The sequence below is a fragment of the Terrapene carolina genome, unplaced genomic scaffold, assembly GCF_002925995.2.
Source record: "Terrapene carolina triunguis isolate 2854851 unplaced genomic scaffold, T_m_triunguis-2.0 Scaffold69, whole genome shotgun sequence".
In the NCBI taxonomy this organism is placed as follows: Eukaryota; Metazoa; Chordata; order Testudines; family Emydidae; genus Terrapene; species Terrapene triunguis.
Genome location: NW_020664420.1, coordinates 17,771,204 through 17,793,978, shown reverse-complemented (window position 1 = coordinate 17,793,978; position 22,775 = coordinate 17,771,204). Strand labels below are relative to the sequence as shown.

The following is a 22,775-nucleotide window of genomic DNA, read 5'->3' as shown; positions in this document are numbered from 1 at the left end:
TGTGCCTTGTTAGCAGGATATTAAAACAGTTTTCTTGACCAAGGATGTTAATGTTCTATATAGGTTCCCAAAACTGTGCTATAGACTTGTGAACACAGTTTCATTATAATCTAGCCAGGACCAGAGAGAGAGAGAGGACTCTGATAGGAGAGGGTTTTTTTTGCCGGGGACGGGGCAGGGGCATTAGGATAGGCTGGCCTTAGCGTGGGAATGGAGTGGGAATCCTGACAATGAGGCAACGGTGAGTGTGAGCCGAGAGGGAATGGGACATCCAAGTAGCATAAGTCACTTTACGTGTAGTCTGTTATTTAGCACTGATCTTATTTTCTTATGCATTAATATATTTTATGACATTCTTGTTAAGATTTTTAAAGGTAGAGAAATGGCTATTTTTGATTAGTAAGTTATAAAATTGTTACAATTACAAATAACTTGCCCTTACACATGAGGCAGCCCATAATATGCTCATATTCCCCTCTGTTAATCAGCCTCTTTTCTTCCTCACCTCCTCCATCTGTTGCAGAAAATCCTTTATCCACTTACCTCCTACTTTTTATTGGATCTTGACCAGCACATGCTAAGCTAAAATAGAAGTAAAGCTGAAAGCTCTGTTGATCTGAAAGGTCCAGTGTTGGGAGGGATTAGCTATTTCTTTCATCGTATCGTGCAGGTTTTGGTGACTGCAGTTATCCTTCTCTGAATTTCAGCTGATGCCTCCTGTGATAAGCATAATAGTTACGTCTCGTTTTTGGAAATTTGATCTATTGAAGAGGTAAAAGAGAACAATGAAAATAGATTGTGTAACAGTTACTGTTTCAGATTTTCAAATGAATGTGTGGCGCTATAGTGCCACACAATCTATACTTACAATTAGAAAGACAATTTAGATATCTTTAAGGAATTATCACAACAGTGTCTATGGTTCCTCACTCCCTCTTTGCGAGCAGGTTATTTTACTTCCTAAATTCTTGGACCATATTACAAAGACTGATTGGGTTCTAATCACGGTGGAACTGAGATATACCCTGCAATTCACCTCTATCCCCCCACCAACCCTTTTCAGGGTCCATTCTCACATGATCGTACTCATTCAAGAAGTTTTAGCCTTTGTTATGGCTAGGGGCTATAGTAGAGGAACTACCTCTCAGCTTCACAACAAGGGATTCTATTCCCATTATTTACTCATTTCAAAGTCCAAGGGAGGCCTCAGATCTATTTTAGACCTGCAAAACCTCAACAAATACATTTAAAAAAAGAGCTAAAGTTTCATGTGAGTACCCAATCACTAGTTTGCTGCCCTCAACTTAAAGGATGTCTGCCTCCATCTGGCTATTACTAGAATCAAAGCTGGTTCTTAAAGTCTACTGTTGATTATCAGTTTATGGTCTTCCCCTTTGACCTGTAACAAGCCCCTCAAGTCCCCACAGAATGCATGACAGTAGCTGCAGCACATCTGCAGGGGTCCAGGTGTACCCATAACTGGATGACAAGTTTGTTGGCTGGTTCTCAACTTGACCCTTATGAGAGCATATTCTCAGATGAGGTTCCAGGAGATATTGGAACTATGTAAAGACTTCAAGGCATAACCTCATATGACAGTGAGGAACTGCCTAAAACTTCTAGGTCACGTCATCTTGCACATACATGACTCCCTATGCCAGACTTCACCTCAGAGTCATGCAGAGGTGGTTGAAGTCTGTCTACTCTTCCTCTCATCATCCACTGGACATGCTAACTCATGTGCCTGCAAATGTTAAGCCATCTATGGCTGGGTGGATGGACCCTGTCAATGTATGCAGCAGGGTTCCTGTTGCCAATCCTCCCCTCCATTATCCTACTCACAGATGTGGTTTTTTTTTCCAGTTGGAGAGCTAATCTAGGAGATTTTCAGACTCAGGGTCTCTGATCAGATCAGGACTCTCTCTCTCTCTCCACATCAGTGTTTAAGAGTGTCAAGTAATCTACCTGGCTCATCAAGTTCTGTGCAAGTGCTTACCAACAACACTGCTGCGATGTTTTATCTAAACAAGCAGAGGTGCCAGGTCAGAGCCCCTCCATCAAGAAACAATGAACTTGTGGGCTTTCTGCATCCAAAAACAGAACTACTCTCAAAGCATCTCACCTGCCCAGTCACCAGAACTGTCTAGCAGACAATCTCAGCAGAGAGCAGGAATGGTGCCTCAGACCTGACGTAGCAAAGTCCATTGTTCAGATTGGGGGAGTGCCAGAAATGGACCTATTTGCCAACCAAACAGGAAGTGTCACCAGTTCAGTTCAACTGCAGGTCACAGCCAGATGCCTTCCTACTGTTTTGGAGGGGGAAACTTCTATATACTTTTCCTCCCATACCTATTGTGCTGAGAGTTTTGTTCAACCTCAGACAGGATCACACTATGCTAATTTTGATAGCACTAGCCTGACTTCATCAGTTTTGGTTCTTGGACCTGTTGAGTCTTTCAGTTTGACATCCCATATCTCTTCCCTGAGGTCTCAGACATAGTTTTGCAGGACCACAGCCAGATTCTGCATCTCAACCCCCTCAGTCTACATGTGGGGGAGTCCAGTCACTGAGCAGACTTTTTTCCCTTGGAGTTCAGAATGTTCTTTTAAATATCAGAAATCTCTCCACCAGTTATACTACCTCAAGAAATGGAAGATGTTTTCTGTATGGTCCCAGCAGAAAGATATTTCTCCTTCCTGGGCTCCTATTTAGTTTATTCTGGATTACCTACTTCACCTCGTGGAAAAAGGACTCTGTCAGTTCCCAGAGAGTTCAAATAGCAGCTATCTCTGCATTCCATCCTCTGGTAGAGGGAGGATTTGTTCTTGTTTTGTTTTCCAACCCTATGACTGTAGTCAACTCTGCAAAGACGTGGTGGAATCTCAGCAGCCTCAGAGTTTTAGTATGCTCTACCAGAGCACAAGCAACGTTGGCTGCTTTCTTAGGTCATGTTCCCATCAGTGACTGCAAGTTGGTCTTCTCTTCATACCATCACCACTCATTTTGTGCTCTCTCAGGCCTCAAGAGACGATGCTAGACTTGGGAGAGTAGTGCTGCAGTCTTTCTTTAGGTAGCCTCTGATATTCACTCCATCTGGAACTGCTTTGTGAGTCACCTAAATTGGAATGGACATGTGCAACACATCTCTAAGAACAACAGTTACCAAACAGATGTGACTTATTTTTTTTCTTCCAGTGGCTTCTTTGATGTAGATGTTGAATGAGAGAATTCCTCTTACTGACTTTCCCCAGGTGAGGACTCTAGAGCTGGAACATCAGTTGCCTATCATTCTCCTCTAAGCTCGGTCTGGAGGAAGGATTTGAGACACCTCATTGCATTCCCACTAACCTGAGCAATGTCTCACAGGCAGTGGTGGATTAGCCACTGGGCTGAAGGGGCCCGGGCCCAGGCGCCCTAGCCAATTGGGGGGGCCCCAGAAAAATGGGTGCCCTGCTCCCTGACCCTGCTCTGCTTGCCAGCCTGGTGCTCCTGCCGGTCTGGCCCAGGGCCCCACAAAACCTCAATCTGCCTCGGCTCACAGGCCAGATAGCAGTATTTCATGTTCAAAGGTGTCAGGTGCTGCAGAGTGATCAATAGAACTAAATATATGAATGTTTGCCCCTTGTCCATCTGTTAGACAAGGGCCGCTTTTGTTCCAAATCCCAGCCTGAAGACAATTGGGAAGGGTCAAGGATGTTTGCAGTGGATATGTTTAGTTGACACTAGCTGTTGCTCTTTATCTTGATCAGCTTGCTCAGAAGAGATTAAGATGAGACACTGGATGGTATTAGGTGAGTAGGCTACATCAGGCAATAGCTTGCTTATTGCATGTTTTATGTTGGGTGTATGAAGGGCTTATATCAAATTTGCAGGGCGCAGTTTGGATTCTCTCAAAATTTCTGTATGCTCTTAAGTATGCAAGGGCAAAATTTGGAGAAGGATGGTGTTGTGGTGTTGGACCTGTGCCAGATATTCACATCCTTCCTCCTAGAAAGGTCTCCCATGATGTGGATGGGTAATACTGTGAAATAACCTGATAGTACTACCCATTGATAAAGATGGGGTTCTGGAATATATTAATGAAATCTGAATTGATTGATTGATTCATAGTCTAAAACTCTACTAATATGATTGGGTGGCTACTAGGAAAAAAAGAGAGAAACTCATTGCTTCTGTCTCTTTGGTTTATGAGAAGATTTGGCATTTGGTTTTAATAGTTTTTTGTATGTAATGTTACTGTTGCAAAGTCACGTACTGAAATGCTGGGATGAAGCTTGCTCATGCCATGTTAATCCAGTGCCCTTGTGCATATGCGCTATGACAGTCTTATTCAACATAGGAAGTCTGTGGTGGAGCCAGAAATAGAATTCAACTCTCCTAGCTTCCAGACAAGTACGTTAACCACAAGAAAACATCTTACAAATCTGTCATTCACTGTCCATCCTGTGCTCTGACTGAGGCAGGGGTCCAGTAGGTAGTCTGATCATGTAATTAAAAATTGTGTAAATAATGCATGCATACATGGGGGACAAACTGAGATTTCAGACAACCTTAATTGAGGGGTTTCCTTGCTTTTCAGTGCTTGACTTTGCAACTTTAACATTCTTTTTGCATACTATTTTTATAACATTTTTCTAGGTATTTTTTTAAAAAGGAAAGTTAAACTTAGTGCCATCATGTGGAAACATATTGACTCCCAGCATGGGTCATCACCAGGATTTGAATTTAGCACCTTTAAATAAACAGCACAGACCTCTACCACTTGAGCTAAAAGACTAACCAAAAGCAGAAATAAGCTGTTATCCTGTATGTGGCCTAGCAACTAGAGGAGACAACTATTTTCCTAGACAGCAGTGGAATGTTGGGAGTCAGGATTTTTAGGTTTTGTTCTTAGTTTCAGTGAGGAGTGGTTTAGTTTACTGAGTGGGGCTGAGAGCATGCTCAGTGCAGGTAAAATGTTGAGAGATATTAGCAGCAAGCTTCTAAAAAGCTGTACTGAGCATATACAAATGGTGACTGTCAGAGACATAACTTGTTCAAATCTGGCTAAATTATATTAGGGATAGCAAAAGGAACTTCTCTAAACCTAGGACTATCTCTCCATCAAATGTCAAGTTGTGCTTCAAACCAAGGAGTCACTAGAACTCTCCAAAGAAATATGCAGGGACAAACAATATCCTTACCAAAACTATTTTTCCCCAACCTCATTCTCAGAAATGGCTGAACCATTTTTGCTGAAACTTAGGCCATGTCTACACTACAAAATTATGTTGACCAAACTTATGTCTGTATACAGCCACTGCAGTTATTAAATCACCTGTGTGCGCACACTTGGCTCATTGTGCCAGCAGTGCGTGTCCTCCCCAGGAGTGCTTGTATTGACTGTATTGTCAGTGTGGGGCATTGTGGGATGGCTTCTAAAGGCCAATAATAGTGGACATAAGCAACGTAGTATCTACACTGACATTATGTCGACCTAATTACATTGACTGTGACTCTATGCTGCTTGGGGAGGTGGTGTTACTAAAATTGGTGTAGAGAGGCACTTACGACAGCGGGAGCCAAATTTAAGGGAAGACCCTTCCACAGCTAGGTTGATGCAAGGCAGCTTATGTCAACCTAACCATGTAATGTAGAGCAGGCCTTAAACCCAATAACAATCTCACTTACAGGTAAAGCATGGGAAATTTCAGCTCAAACAATTAGTTTGGCAAAATTACAAGCCACTGAAAACAGGAGTTTTTAAGAGAATGTGTTAGGCAACTTTAACTATAGGTGGTGCTTCTAGGAGCACAAATAATTAGCTGTCTCAGATCACTTCTTTACTTTGTGTCTCACCTTTTTGCTCAACACTTTCTTTATAAAGGGGGAATCTGAACCAAATTTCAGCAACTAATTAATGTGTGTGGAATGCTCTCCAGTGTATAATTTGTGTTTGTATGTTGGGGTTTTAGGAAACTTGGGAAAAATTGAATAGTGGGAAAGCCTGACTTCTGTCCCCCACTTCCCAATGCACATTTGCTGCTGCCTGAACATCAACATTGTGATATCGGAGATAATCAGCTGCTCCTCCCTCACTCCCTCCAGTTTGTTCATATACATTGGTAGAATCGCTATTGCCTAGGTTATAATGGCAATGGCTGCCTTTGATAACTGATTTACCTCAGACTAGCATAACACTTTTACAAAGAAAGGTCCTGGGAAGAGCAGTAACAAAATCAGACTAGGTTTTGATAAAGTCCTGTGCACCTTTGGGTTTGTACTGTTTCTTTTCAATTTGTTACTTGAGTTATTTTGTAACTTTCAAGGGTTACATGAAAATAAGATACAATATATCTGAAAAGGAGCTGTAATTTTGTTTATAGGCTTGTTACAAATTGGTGGGGCTGTGCCTTTATGATTATTTACCTTTTATTAAAAAAAAAAGTAATTCTAGAGGTCTCTACTCTTTTGTTACACAGCTAAAAATCATTGAGAAGATAAGTAAAATTTAATTTGCATTTAAAAACAAATTGTTTTGAATACAGTTTAATTTGATCAATATACTGATCAACATGTCACTGAGTGGTGAGACTGTCACAAAGATAACAATAGCAATAAAATATGTTGGAGATAACAAATGTGTAAGTGTTTTGTTTAAATAGCACATGTTAAATATTTTTCTATTAAAAACTAAGGAAATTCACAAACAAAAACTTCATTTAATGTTAATAAAGGTTGCTCTCTTCAGTAAACTAAACTATAAAAAATTAGGAAATACAAAGTTAATGACTCCCAAGTTAAGATAGATCAGGTGAATGTTGCCCATACATGATCTCATTTTTATTTTTTACACAGGACCACTGGTTCCTTCAGTGCACAGGACCTACTCTGGGGGTGAATCGGTGTTGTGTACTAAGGAGGCTGTTGTCTGTATCACCCCTTCCTCATTTGTTGCAGAAGTTGGAAGGCTTGTACTATTTGAAGTACCAAGGATGGGTGGATGTAGGCCCACCCAAAACTAAAGGCTCTGTCCCTCAATTAAGGGTGAGGAACCACTGATGCAGGCAGGAGAAAGGGTGAGGTCAGAAGTAAAGAATCAGGGAACTGGAAGGGGACATCAAGCAGAGAACCCTGGACAGCACCCACTGCTTCTTCAAGGCATCCAAGGGAGGCAGTAGACACCTCCCAGAGGAACTTTACCCAGAGGCATGACTGAACAAGGGACTAGAAATAGGCCCTACAGTCAGTGCTCCCCATCCAGCTTCCTCCTCTTGGTGTGATGGATGGCCATCTTGGTGAGCACCAAAAGAAGGCTGACGAGGAGGTCTTGCAACTTTATGGGGCCACAGTGTGTGTGTGTGGATCAGGAGGTGCAGAGCAAAGTGCAGCCAGAACCTCAGTAGGCGATTCTGGAGGAGCTGGAAGAGGGGCTCCAATCTGATGCACTGTAGGTAGATGTGCACCAGGATCGGCCTCTCACCACAGAAAGTACCGGTGTTGGAGGAATTCATGAACCATGCTAGGCACACCCCCATGCTCATGGCTCCATGTACGAGCCACCAACTAATATTCCTGGTGGTCCCTGGGACCAGAGTGGAGTACAAACTGTCCCACCAAGGATCCTCACCATCCTCATGTCACAGCACGGCCCACCACTTGGTGTCAGGATGGGACACAAGGACAAGGAAGTGGATGGTATGAAGCATGAGTGTATACAGATGTTCTCTGGGCACGGTTTGAAGGCAGATCGACCTGGAAGGTGTGAAGTGAATGAGGCAGGTGATGTAGGAAGAGAAAGGATGATCTCCTGGTTAATACAGTTGAATGCTGCCTTGGAGAACTGGATTCTATCCCTGCCTTTGCCACAGAGTTCCTGGGTGATGCTGGGCTAATCTCTTAAAGCAAACTTCACTTCTGCCTATAATTAAATCCTGTACCTAACACACATGCCCAGGGGGCAGAATTAAAGTTGTTTGGGCAATGTTTATTCTGGTATTTTCAGGACTTTGCAACTCTTTAATCCTTAACTTTGCATTTCCTAATGTTCCATGTTTAGTTTGATGAGAGCAACCTTAACTAATGTTAAAGGAAGTTTGTTGTTTGTGAATTTTCTTTCTTTTGCTACAGAAAAGAATAGAGAACTGTGTGCAGAAAAGAAACCTGCATATTTATCATCAAAGAGCAATTTAAAAAAAATAAATAAATCTAAAATTAGTTGTTAGAGTTCCAGTGTTCTTAGTGGGGTGGTCATTATTAGCTGGCTTTGTACACTCACCATATACATAGAATATGATCACTAAATGGAGAGCTTTGAGGCAGTGTGAAAGTAAAATAGTCTTCTGAAAATCCTGCATTTAACAACCACCTCATAATTTATATTTCTATATCAACAATTTCATCCTTAATTATTGTCAAAAGCTTTGTCCCTCTTGGATTTGATTTCTGTATCTCTTCATACTGGTTTGTAGTGGGGATGGAAACATTTCAGAAGCTAGAGAAGTTCAGTTCGGCTAGTATACCAATTCTTGATTCTTGGGAGTAATTTCAGACATCTTTTTGTGTCATTGAGTTTTGTAGTACTCCTTGGTTTTAGACAGACTGGATGAATGTATTTCTTATAATTTACAAAATGCCACTGATATACATGGTACATTACAGAAAAGAAGACAAGCTCCCTGTTCCAAGCTGTTTACAATCTCATTCACATAGATAACGTCTAAAGAAATGGCAACAGACCTGGGGAAGTGGGGAAAAGGAAGCCATTATAATTTGCCATTTGGCTTCTTGGGCCTTCAGATATTTATTGCTTCGGTAATACTTGTTTCACATATTGCTTAATTTTTTTTCATTAAAGCATAACTTAGATGAATATAGGGTGACCAGACAGCAAGTGTGAAAAATCGGGACAGGGGGTGGGGGTAATAGGAGCCTGTATAAGAAAAAGACCCAAAAATCTGGACTATCCCTATAAATCGGGACATCTGGTCACCCTAGATGAATATGATAATTTCAAATCTGAGAGTGAATTGTAAAATTATTAGCCAAGGATGTTCTTTGCAATCTGTTTTGCAAAATGTTTCTGCTAGTAAAAGCCAATGAAACACCATAGAACTGGTTTTACACTCTGCCAGTTTATTCCAAGAAATTTATTTGGGCTGCTGAATCTTGTTTTTCAGCCATTCTTCCTGCAAAGCACCTGTGGTGGGTGGAGGCTTCTTTTTAAATTTCTTTCTGTGTCGTCGTCTTCTTCCAGTTGGCTAAAGCTCAAATAAGTAAGCAGGCCCTTTTCACATTTGAACATTTAAGCAGCTGAAAGGTTCATAGACATAAAATAATTTTAGGGCCCCCTTGTTGGCAAGCATGCCTTTAACGTTCATTAGATGCAAGATGGTCCCCTTTTCGCCTACTGTCATGCCCATTTCTTAGGATGGCATTATGCATCTTACAAATGGCTCACATGCTTGCCATTAACATAAGTGTACTGTGAGTGCCAAGCAACAAGTGATCTTGAGCATGTTATGTGTGCCATCTTATCTCTAGAAAATTTCTCCTCCGAATTAACAGTGTATACTGCTTAATTTTTAATGTCACATTTTGACACACATTTCAAAAACTTGGGGTGAAATTCTGCCTCATTGAATTCAGTGGAGTCTGGATTTCACCCTCATTGTCTAAGTAGTTCCTAATTCTCGTGTTCCCGGGGAACACTGGCTTTAGAATTATAAAGTCCACATGGGGTATCAAAATCTAACAGAAAAGCATGAATTGCAAGCTGAAAAGATCAAGCTTGTGATAAGTTAAAACTTTGTAGTTGGAAATCATTCCTCATTAACTACCATCCCTGACAACTCAACATGGTATTCCTGATTCAGCACATATCCTCTATTAGACACAACACTACATACCCGAAAACATCAGCTAATACAGATAAAGCTTTCTGGATCAGCTGTCATGCAGTCTCTGGCTATTTCTGTGGGCACACACTTCATATTCACTCTCCAAAATATACTGATCACATTTCATATGTACTGTAGCTCTAGTTGTTGTTTACAATAAGTTATTCCCCCTCTAGGGGCATCAAAACAGAACTGTGTGGAAATATTCACACTCAAAGCCTAAGCAGCAGTTTTGGGGTGTTCTGCTGATTTCACTAGAAATAAGGTTGCTCCATAGCAGAGGGCACTACATGAGACCTAAGGCTTATGGACCAATGGAAGATTTCTTCCCCCTCCTTCCCCCCCCGGTTCCCCACACCAGTGGTTCCCAAACTGGGGTTTGCGAAATATTACAGGGGGAATTCCCTAATGGCAGACAGACCTATTCCTAGAGACCCTGGGCAGCCCAGAGCCAGCAGCCCAGAGTCCCTGGACTTCCAAGAGCTAAGCAGATCAAAGCAAGCATATATATCACACTGAGGAGATTTAAACTTCAAGACTCCTTATAGCAGTGGGTCTCAAACTTTTTTACTGGCAACCCCTTTACATTGCAAGCCTGAGTGCGACCCCCCCCCAGTAAATTAAACACCTTTTAAAATATATTTAACACCATTATAAATGCTGGAGGCAAGTGGGGTTTGGGGTGGAGGTTGACAGCTTGTGACCCCCTCATGTAATGACCTCACGACCCCCTCAGGGGTCCTGACCCCCAGTTTGAGAACCCCTGCCTTATAGGAAATGGAAAGGGAGGTGGATATTTTTTGCTGTTTTAAAATTAAATAGGCAGCTTGTATTGTTTTTAAAATTATTATGAAGAACAAGTTTAAGCTTTGTTGTAACATGCGTTGTTTGCCTCGACTGCTCAAGATCTGAATGCTTGTGTAGGAGGAACTCTTTGAGTTGGCTTCTTAAATACCTTCATGCTGTTTCACATCTGATACTCCTTGATGAAACATAGAAGCCTTGTCTTATAACAGGCTTATTCAAAGTGATACAAGCTATGAAAGTGAGATCTTGGAAGTGTTGCCATTTTCATAATGTAATAAAAATACTGTAATGATAAATAATAATAGCGTGTAATAAGCATGTCATAAAAACAAATTTTATATTTCCAAGATCACTGCTTTTATAATTTATACTCAGGTACAGGAGAAAATCCCTGGAAATATTCATTTTTAGGAGGGGGTTTGCGAGACTTGACATTTTAGTGAAAGGGGTTCACAGGTGGTTAAAGTTTGGGAACCACTGTCCCACACACACTTCTGTTAGCCATGCATCACTAGATCCTAATATTTTGGATGGCTATTAGTGTCCCTTGGTTTTATAATCAGCCAACAGCCTGCTCTGGGTTTCCTGTAATGGAGCTAGATAGTGGAGTGCACTGCTACTGTAATAATGTAGCCTCAATAAACAGAGAAAATGAATATATGGCTATTTGCTCATCTTAAATCCCAACCAGGGATGTTATTACAAGTTATATGCATATCTAGCATTTTGACTAATCCTTGTTACCGCCAAGAAAACACCTTCACCTGGATTACTACATGAGCAGTGGGGAGGAACGTCAAAGTGAAAAATGAAGGGAACCTGTAGGATTCAGTCAGTGAGAAGTTACACTCCTGTTATGAAAACAGAACGTATCGAAATTTAACATGTCAGGTAATCAGTGACAATGTTTTGAGCATTTACAAGACAATCTATATGGAGTGAGCAGTAATAAAATAGTAGAAAAGAGCTACTTGAACAATTTCCCAAATGAACTAGCGACTCCAGTACAGAAAGGATACACAAGGCCCTCTGTTTCACTTTAGCGCCACATAAGCTTGTAGGGCCAAATCCTGGTCATGCTGAAGTCATGTGGCAAACCTCCCATTGATTTCAATGAGACCAAGACTTGGCAATTAATGTGGGTCTTGAGGTAAAGCTTAAGTAATATATTAGGCCTTGTCTCTCTACGCTATGGTGAATTTCAACCTTGAGGTAGTATATTAACTACAGTAGCTGTTATTCAGTGCCTGAAGACATTTCTGTTTCTGTAAAAATCCTCTTGGCTACAGCTACAGCCCTTAGCATAAATTATTTGGTACGTCATTGATCATATTTCTACTTCCCAGAATATTGTTGCATTTCTGAATACAGCTCCTAATAAGGTCTGTAATTTTAAATCTCTAGTTGAAAATTAAAGCACTTTATATCTTCAAAGAGAATTTAAAAAAAATAACCAAACTGTGAACTCCCCAGGGCAGGAATCATGCCTTCCATGTTTAGTGACTGGCACATTGGGTAAACTACTGTAAATAAATACATAATAGCTAAGTGCTTAAATCTCAGCAGAGGGGGGACATATTGGAGGTTCTCACTGATTTTCATTTTTAATCTACAAGATTAGAAAATAGCATTACGTAAATGATTTTTATGGTGGGCCATCCCAAAATCTTGACATCACATGTGGCTGTGAATGCCGTAGCAACTGCAGCTGTGTTGTCAAGGAAACAGCCTTGTGCTCAGCAGGCAAAACCAATGAGGATTAAGCATTGCTATATTCTAGCTAAGCTTCTGTGACCTTATCAGAGAGCAACAAGATCTGTCTGTTCTTTACCGTGCAGGTGTCCGTTTAGTAGGGAGGGAGATATGCACAGATATACTCTCACAATGTACCTAATTTAAATGTCAGACCTGGACTATTCAAACAATGACTGCATTTTCTAGTTAAATGGATTAAAGGGCTCAATTTTTGTAAGTAACTTTTCTTTTTTAAATGCTACTATATTACCATTATGGAAAAAACCAGAGAGAAGTGAAACGTGCAGGACCCTGTACAATGGAATTTGTTTAGAACTTTGGTATGTAAGTGAAATGTTTTTCTGGGATAATTTTGTATATAAGACAACTCCGACAAGTAAGTGTGTCATTGCACAAAATAATATTAATCTGATAGTTTGCATGGCAAGAAACAATGCTGATAGGCAGAACATGAAATGCAGTAGAGTTGTTTATCACTGCTTTTTAGTATGGTACCCTTTTCATTCTTAAGAGTTAATTGGAACAGACACAATACTGAAGTAAGTTTGTCTAGCAACATATGTGTATGTTCAATTCAGTATTTACAGATCTATATTTCTAGTAAGAAGAATTAAAATACAAGTGGAACCATGGGGAGAGGAGAAAAATGCTGAATGTTTTTTTTTCTGTAAGGTGGGTGAGGTAGAAGGAGGGGAAAGTTTGGATAAAGTGCCACCAACACTTTAGTATTGTCTCACTTTCTCTTCACAGTGTTTTATTTTTGCTTCTAAGGCACAATAAAAAGCTCCTTTTTGGTTGAAGTTTCAGAATGCTGAACAACTGAATTTTGCTTTGTTGGAGTCTCTGTAGTTGATTATGGTTTCTTGTTGTGCTTTATTGGAAATCGCAATAATAAAGATTATTTAGGTTCTTTACATATTAAGCCCTAGGTGATATGTGTTAACATAGACTCATTCATACTAGCAGTTTTACCCATCTTATTTCAATCTCTCATTATTCTAAAATGCCTCTTCCCTCAGCAGGCATCAGTAACAAGTTATCTGTAGGTTTGCCAAGTGTACTTTTATTGGTTATGTGATCCGCTAACAATCCTATCTTTTTGATATTCTCATGTGTCTGATATAGAAGGTGGGAAAATGAACAAGCAATCCAGCCACATAACTGATTGTGGCAATAACATCTTGTGATTTCCCTTCTAGGTACTTTTCCCCCCTTCATTGAGTTTAAATTAAATTTGCACTAGCCGAATTATCTTGCGTAATTCTTTTTTTTTTCTTTTTTTTTTTAATTTTATTTTTCAGATGGATTTTTGGCAAGTTTTGATGCTTCTGTTCTTGCATTTCATATGTTGTCTCTTTGCAGTGACTACAATGCTTTTCTTTTGCCACCTTTTTCACATTTGACTGTCCTGTAAAAATAGCTTATTTGGTTACAGCAAGATTCTGATTATCATATATACCAGGGTTGGCCAAACTTATTGATCCTCCGAGCTGCATACAACAATCTTAAGACGTTCAAGAGCTGGGGCGCACCTGTCAGGGCTAGGGGGCTTCAGCCCTGCTCCTGCTGAAGCACCAACACTCCCTTTCCCCACTGTACAGAAGCCCCTACCCCACCACTCCACTGCAAGGCAGTGGTCCTGAGCTCTCTCCCCACCCCTGTCTGGTAGGTGGAGAATGTGAGGAGGGGGGGGCTCCATGAGCCAGTTTTTAATGGTAAAAGAGCAGCATGTGGCTCACGAACCACAGTTTGGCCATCCCTGAAGTATACTGTACTGGACCAAAATGAGAGATCTCTACTATGCAGTGCTATTTTTGACAATTGCAGGAAATTTAAAATTGAAATTCTGGTTTCACAAATTGATTTCTAAGGCAGTTGCCAACATCATAGATAACATTTCAGATCAAAAGCTTGGGGAAACAAACCAAAGGTGAAAGTGGTTGGGGGATTTTAGGCCACTCAAGTGACTAAGGAGCAGTGCCCCCAAAAGGACATCATTGTCCCTAATCTCTTTAAAATGTAGGGATGTTAAGCTTCAAGGGGTGAGAACCTATGTAATGCTGAACCTTTTAAGTCATTTGAGTATCACAGCTGTTGAACTCCATAAATCTGTGGGTTAAGTCCTTGAGAAGAGTCCAGTATGATCTGAGTATACTTAGAAGCACAGATGCTCTGATATTCCAAATGAATGGGTCAAGAAATGTGACGTCCTTTCCTTATTTCCTTTAGCCAGTTTTATTTTCTATTTTTAATTTTTCTTATTTTCAAATCACTCTCGTATCAGCCATGTGATTTATACAGAATTAAAAGAGGGGAGAGTAATGTAATTAATGCCAATCCACATGGGTTTATGGAAAAAAGATCCTGACAAAATAACTTGATATCTTTTTTTTATGAGATTACAAGTTTGATTGGTAAAGGTAATAGTGCTGATGTAACATATGTAGACTTCTGTAAGGCTGTTATGGTACTGCATCACATTTTGATTTAAAAAAAACTAGAACAATATAAAATTAACATGACACATTAAATGGATTAAAAGATGGCTCACTGATAGGTCTCAAAATGTAATTGTAAACAGGGAATCATCATGGAGCGGGTGTGTTTCCAGTGAGATTCCACAAGGATCAGTTCTTGGCCCTATTCTATTTAACTTTTTTATTGCTGACCTGGAAGAATACGTAAAATCATCACTGATAGTTTTCAGATGACACACAAATTGGGGGAGTGGCAAATAGTGAAAAGGACAGGTCACTGATTCAGAAAGCTTGCACCCAGCATACAGAGCTAAAAATATGCATTTTAATATGCATTTAATATGTCTGTATCGAGGAACAAAGAATGTAGGTCATGCTTACAGCACAGTGACTCAAAAAAATTTGGGGTTCATGGTGGATACTCTGTTGAACATGACCTCCCATGTGATGCTGTAGCCAAAAGGCTAATGTGATCCTTGGATGCATGAACAGGTGAATTTTGAGTAGGAATTTTACCTCTGTATTTGGCACTGGTGCAAATACTGCTGGAATATTGTGTCCAGTTGTGGCATGCTCAGAAAGAGCCACAAGAATGACTGAAGGATTAGAAAACATACCTTTATAGTGAAAGACTCAAAGAGCTCACTCTATTTAGCTTAACACAGAGAATGTTAAGGGGTGACTTGATTTACAGTTTACAAGGACCTACATGAGAAACAAATGGGCTCTTCAATCTAGCAGGGAAAGGTATAACATGATCCAATGGCTGAAAGATGAAGCTAAACAAATTCAGACTGAGAATAAGTTGTACATTTTTCACAGTGAGAGTAATTAACCATTGGAACAACTTACAAAGGGTTGTGATGGTTTCTCCATCATTGCAATTTGTAAATGAAGCTTATGTTTTTCTAAAAAATATGCTGTAGGAATAATTTTGGGAAGTTCTATGGCCTGTATTATACAGGAGGTCCAACTAGATGGGCACCGTGGTCCCTTCTGGCCTTGAAATCTATGATTTCATCCTCTCTTGCTGCTATTAGTTCCCACCGCCTTTGGTTGTTTTAGAAGCAGTGCTACCAGCCAAGACAGCAGGATGGATTTTTCTACCTTTTTTTTTTACTTTCCTCCTCATATCTTTCTCTCTCCCTACTTTTTTGTATACATATTTTTGTATCTGTATTTATATTCTCTGTATTCTTTTTGCTCCTTTTTTCCTTTTATTTATTTATTTTTTTTTAATCTAGCAGTTTTGTCTTTTTCTTTAAGTAGTCTTGATTCAATAAGCAACTTGATTTGGATTTTATTTTGAATGTGAAGCTCACTAGTATGTATGAGATTGCTCAAGCAATGAATTCTTTGAGGGGGGAGGTTAAATAGTATTTCTTCCTTTCCCATCTTTTCCCAAATAGCTTTTATGGCTATGGGTCACAATTACAAATGTCTTTCATCAAGGACACTTAATTTAGTGAGTCAAAATCAGAGTTGAGACTAATTAGGCCTGATCTGCCTACCTATATGCCAATGTAAATCAGGATAGTCAGTGGAAGTAAAGTGCTGTAAAAACAGTGCAAGTGGAATCAGAATTGGACCCAAATGGGTCTAAATGGGCCTGATTTCCCCCCTCCCCCCCCCACAGTTTTTCACCTTGTGTAGACATTTATACTTGTATAAAACGTTGCCAGATCAGTATGGTAGTATTTTGAATACAGTTTGAATAGGTGTTAATGACTATACGAGATGCAAGTCAATGAACAACCAGTGTATTGGTGTAACTTAAATGGTGAGAGGCCAGCATTTAAGAGAAGCCTGTAGCTTGAAAAGCAACTAGCAGGCGTGTACAAGAATGTGCAAGTTAAAGTAGGCTTCTTCCTACTTATGGTTATGTCTTCTTCTAATTCCTTCTCTCATAAATTACATCAATTTAGATTTCCTTATACTCACTTCCATGTATCATGACTAGATAGAAGTGTGGAAAAAATCAGGACGGGGTGGGGGGTAATAAGTGCCTGTATAAGACAAAGCCCTGAATATCATGACTGTCCCTATAAAATTGGGACATCTGGTCACCCTACTTCTATGTCAGTAAGTAGTTTATTAAGGGTCTCTAAGCAAAAGGGCATCTCACAACACATCACCTGAATTTGGCACCCATTTCAGTTCTATTTGCATAGACTCATAAGCAAAACTGTGCTCCAAATTTTTTGCTTTGCAAATTAACTTTAGAGTTGTATTTTGGTTTACCTGTTTCTCATAAGGGCATTGGTAACTAAATTTTGCTTTGTGAACCAGGATTGAGCTTTGTGACCAATAGACTCCACAGGTTTGTGTGTCTTCTCTAGCCACAAGACTTGGAATTTTTGGTGACTAGAACCCTATCAATCTTTATAGGCTGTCATTTATTTATATAGGACCATAAGTGCACATATTGTGGTTTTTTTAAAATTATATAACAATGTGGTCACTAATCTATTTTATATGGAAGGCAGATACACAGTGATGTGCAGCAGTAGAAAATACTAAAAGTACCTTTAGCCAAAAGTCTCTGTTTTCTGCAAATTACACAAAACATTTCATTTTTCTGTCATGAAACACATGGATATTTAGTTTACTTTGAATTTTGAAAAGTGTATTTACATCTAAGTTTTTCATATTCTTTAGCATCCTCTTCTGTGCATATTTTATGCTTATTTGTTCCTTTAATGTTGTTAATATTAATGTTTTTTAAAAAACCCACAGTATGGTGGTTTGAGTTTATTTTTAAAAAGGTGGAAAACAGTCTGTGCATATGTAGCTTTTTTATATAATATAATTTGCAAATCTATCCTTGATTTACTCACTAATTTAAATATATTAGCTGTGATACCAGAAGCTAAGCTTGCAATTACAAGGCTGTATCAAAATATTAGAGAGCCCAGCTCCTTCCTAAATTCAAATGGTTTTGCAGAAGCAGTAAGTAATCAAATGTTAAGCTTATTTTACTATAAAGCCTTCTGTGGCTTAGTTGGTATTTAAACTATCACTCGCCCTTCTGGAAACAGCTGCCTTTGAACTATTTGTTTATGAGCCTTATTCTTTCTTAAAATCAAATCAAACTATGACTTGCAGCTGCTGCTGCTACGTATGCAAGGTTCTTAGAGTAGACTGTGTGTCCACGTCAACTTGGCTGAGAAGTTAAAGGGTTGCTTGTCTTTCTGGCAAAGAGAACCTTGAACAACCTGACCGACTGTAGCTGAAAAGTTCTTACCCAAACTCTCTGCTCCCCAGTCATTACAGTCCTCTAAACCAGGGGTTCTCAATCTTTTTCTTTCTGAGGGCCCCCGACATGCTGTTAAAAACTGTGTGGCCCACCTGTGCCACAGCAACTGTTTTTCTTTCAGGGCTCACTGTCGCATGGGGCCCCGGGCAGTTGCCCTGTTTGCTACCTCCTAACGCCAGCCCTGCTGAAGCCAATAGGTTTCAGCATATCATGCATGAAAATTAAAATGCTTTCTGCTTTAAAAAACAAAAAACAAAAAAAACCAATGTGTCCAAATAGCATGAGGTGAAACTATTTTTTTTTTTTTTTTTTTGGTGTGATCTGTTGCTTATTTTGGCAGACCCCCTGAAACCTGGGGTGGGGAGGGGTTGAGAACCACAGCTCTAAATAAAGCAGTAACAGAACATTCTGCTTGAGGCTCAGCCTCAGGCATACTCAGCATTATGCTTTTCTGATCCCACCTGTAACACTGACAAACCTCAGTTGTCAGTGGGCAGGATCGAACCTGGGACCTCTGGAGTTTAGTGCATGAGCCAAAAGCCAGCTGGCTATTAGCTAAGGCTGTAGAGCAGACTCATTTTTCTCTCTCTTTAAGTGGTCTCAGTGCCACTAGATGGGACAGAACACCACACCCAGAAGGCATGTGGGTTACACATCTGCTTATAAGGCATCACTTCAGTAGCTAGGCCCTTTCCCCTCCCCTGTCACTGGCAGATCAGTTTTGCCCATCCCTTTTCTTCTTCCCCACCGCAGTTCTCTTTGCTCTATTTCTAATCAGTCACATCTGCCACCCTCTTCTCTGGCAATTCAGTAACTGCTGTGCCCTCTGGCTGTTCAGCCTCATAGACTTTAAGGTCAGAAGGGAACATCATGATCATTAGTCTGACCTCCTGCACATTGCAGGCCACAGAACCTCACCCACCCCTGAAATAGACCCCTAACCTCTGGCTGAGTTACTGAAGTCCTCAAATCATGGTTTAAAGATTTCAAGTTACAGAGAATTCACCATTTACACTAGTTTAAACCTGCAAGTGACTCGTGCCCCATGCTGCAGAGGAAGCCCCCCCACACACACACACCCAAAAAACACCAATGCAGGATCTTTGCCAATCTGACTCAGCCTGCCTCCAGCCTCTGCAGTTCTGCTTGTCTAAAAGGCAAGAAACCTGACACTTGCCCAGATATAACTTTTTTCCCAGGCTTCTTGGCATTAGGACTTTTCCCATCCTGCCTTTGGCTGTAAATAGCAAGGGTGTTTATTTCAGGACTGAGATGATTTGGCACAGTAACACATGGAAGCTTGTCCAACACCTACCAGCTCAGTCCCTCGCTTTTATAAAATCTAATTTTCAAATATTTAAAGGTGGTGTTTAAAGGAACCTCATTACACAGTGAAAAATTAACTCTCTTGTCAGACATCATGCCCTTTTCTCAGAAAGCAGCTTGTTGATGAAAACACTCTCCATGTAACAGTGGTGTGTTTTTTTAAGCATGTACATACTCTATATTCACATACTAAAAGGGTACCTACGTGGCATTTGTTGGACTATGGGCAGTTACTCGAGCTGTATATCATCCTAATTTTGGTAATTAATACAGTTATAGTTTTTTATTATTGTTTAAAGATCCCTGCATATAGATTGGATTTGAAGCTGATATAAAACTTTCTTCTAAACCTTTGGGAGGGTACAGACATATCCTGCTAAGCGTTAATTTGGTTGACACTCTGGAAAGTGACCAGTGTTTTAAGGGTTTTAAATAAGTAGCATTGTTCAGCTCACAGTCCATGAAAAATGACACGCTGTCAATGAAGAGAGCACTGATAGTTCAGGTCTTATTCTGACCTCACTTACACCAGTGTAACTCCAGAGACTTTAGCAGCATTCCTCCTGGTTTACATTGGTGTAAGTGAGAGAAGACTCAGGTCCTGTAATCTAGGTCTCTAGAGAACCCAAAAGCTGTAGTGCTAGTAGCACATACAGAAATACAGAGAGCCCCTAACTTGAATTACACTGCTGGAAAAACTATGGTACTGTACTCTATTTAAGACTGAACTTAGGGCTCTAGCATCCATGTTCTGTGCATAATTTGCAGTGGCAGATTACTGCATGGGTGATGGGGCCCATGCTCAGGAGCCCCCTGCAGGAGCACCAGAACGCCAGTCCTGCCCCCTGCCCCTATGAGCAACCACAGTCTGCCTCTTTGTGACCGTGCTCAGCCATGCCCTGGCACTGGCACCTCAGCTGGGCACAGGCTGCTCATGCAGGGGATGAGGAGAAGCAGAATCAGGGCTCGGAGAAGCCTTTGCAAGGACTTTCCTAGCCCCTTCCCTGCTCAGGATGCTCTGTCAGGGGCTGAAGCTCCCTCCCTGTGCCCCAGCTGAGCTGGACTTTGCGGCCTTCCCATCACAGCACAGGCAAATGATGACTCACAGCACAGTTCTGCTCTAGTGAGTGACTCTCAAACCCACCTCGCGGGGCCCTGTACTCACTCATCCTCTCAGTGGCACGAATGCCTCAAACTCCCCCGGAGCTGGGAGTCATGCTAAGGTCTTCCCAGCCTTGTAGCATCACCAGCAAGAATGATTCAGCAGGCCACGGCCTGATCTCTGTGCAGTCCCCACCCCAACTGTCTTGTGACCTTCAGGTCACACCCTCAGGTGACCCATGTGCAGCCACATCCCCCACTCCCTCATCACCTTTGGGTCCTGCCCCCAGGTGAGCCCCACACAGCCCTAACTCTTGCCTTCATTAGATTGCCCACGTATAACTAAGAGCAGTTGGCCCACCTAACCATCCTGCTGGCAACGTGTGAGCCAGACTAGCCTCTGGTTCCCTCTCCCATCACTGGGCTGAATCTGTGGGGCTAACTGGAGGTTTTGTGTCCCTGAGAGCTGGCAGCTCTGACTGTTATCTCCAAAGGGGGGCATTCTGTGCAGCACAAAGGGGCTGTTATGCCAGAGGTACTTCTTGCTGCTAACTGCAACTGGTAATGGACCTGACTCTGTCCCCTCTTGTCTGTAATGCCAGGCTTTTGGGAGCAGATGGCTATAGTAGCCCCATAACCTCTCTCAGCAGCTCTACATGGAGGTTCCTTTTAGTGTGAGGAGCCCCTGGGGTTTCAGCATTTTCAGACTGAGTGTTTTTGTAGGGTTGGGAGATTGGCTCCTGCGTAGGGGAAATGTCTAGCTTGCTATCTTAAGGTTTTGTCCTGCTGTCCATCACCGTGGTATCTGAGCGCCTTCCACATAAGATCGATAGCAATAAGGAAGTCCCTAGTGACAGGCAGTTTAAGTAGGGAGTTAGGTAACGGGAAGGCCTCATGAGTGGGGACATCAAAGCAGGCATTCCATAACTGATCAGTGGACTCCCTATACTTCATGAACCCATCCTGGCCCCCTGCATAGCAGCAGAGAGAGAGGGAGTACATATCCTGAGGGATTGGCCCACGGTTTGAGGGGGCTGAAGAGATGTGAACTAATGATGTTGGGGGAAAGGGCCCTGGTGAGGAGAGTCTGTACTGAAGGGGAAAATGCTCTAAAAATAATGGGCAGCAGGCCCAGAGTCACTTGTTCCTGGGGTGGGGCCTTGAGAGAGTCCAGGGGATCTGGTTTGATAGGGAACACTAACAATGCTATGTTTTAAAAAAATACCTGATTTGGGACCCACCTGTTGTTAGGCTCGATAACTGCAAGAGTCCCTCATCACTACTCTCCTAGGATCCATAATGTTCACTTGTTGTGTTGGCTTTTAAGAATGATTGGAGCTCTTTGGAGTAGGGACCATCCTTTATTCTGTGTTTGTGATGTCTGTGTATCCTCATGAAATGGAGCCCTGAACCACAGAGTTAACCCCCTCCAGAGCCAGAGAAGGAGAGATGCTGAGAATGTGGATCCCTTAAGAGCTGCCCGGGCTGCTGTGGAGAGCTCCAGATCTGCAACCTGACCTGGGTGGGGGGCCCAAAAGCAGCCCCCAGCCCATGTCTCTGCCCCCCAGGGCAGGTTGAAGGTTCAGGGCTCCCCACAGCAGCCCAGGCTTTCTGGGCAGCTCTTACCACAGCCTGGTTCCAGCTTCTGGAGGCGGGACCTTGGGTGGGAAGGGGAGGAGCCCCATGGCTAGGAGTATGGGGGGCCCAAATGTTCTTTGTGCCCAGGGCCCCAATAAATCTTAATCCATCTCTGGCAATCTGCTAAATTTTGTTTCTGCTGATGGAGAAGATAATGAATGTGACATCTTGAAGAGCACCAGTAAACAGAGCTGTCTGTACCAAGTTAGTATTTGATAAGTATAGCTGTTTGTATTATAAATTCCACATCATTCTTAGTGGTTATGTAGTTTTATTGAGATGGCTGGGCAGTGTGTCTATAGACATTTCAATCTTTAATAAATTACACCTAAAATATAAGGACCAATTACTGATGACATCTGGTTACATTTTTTTTTCCAGATTCCACTATGACATCAGGTGCTGCTTCCCCCACATTTGTCGAGAAAGAGAAAGGAAAGCGAAAGGGAGAAGATAATGATGTGGTAGGACAGTTATCTGCCATGAAAGTGTAACCCTTCTGCCCATCTAAGTTGGCAGCAACAAGGGCCGGGTTC

The 22,775-nt window shown here is 41.4% G+C and overlaps 1 long non-coding RNA gene across 1 annotated transcript in view; it reads left to right on the top strand.

Annotated features, from left to right (window-relative positions):
• LOC115271180 overlaps window positions 1-22,689 on the top strand; it is a 96,092-nt gene extending 73,403 nt beyond the window's left edge. Inside the window, exon 5 of the long non-coding RNA XR_003899782.1 lies at window positions 22,621-22,689. This is a non-coding gene — a long non-coding RNA (uncharacterized LOC115271180). The remainder of the gene's footprint in view (window positions 1-22,620) is intronic.
• The last annotated feature ends 86 nt before the right edge of the window (window positions 22,690-22,775 follow it).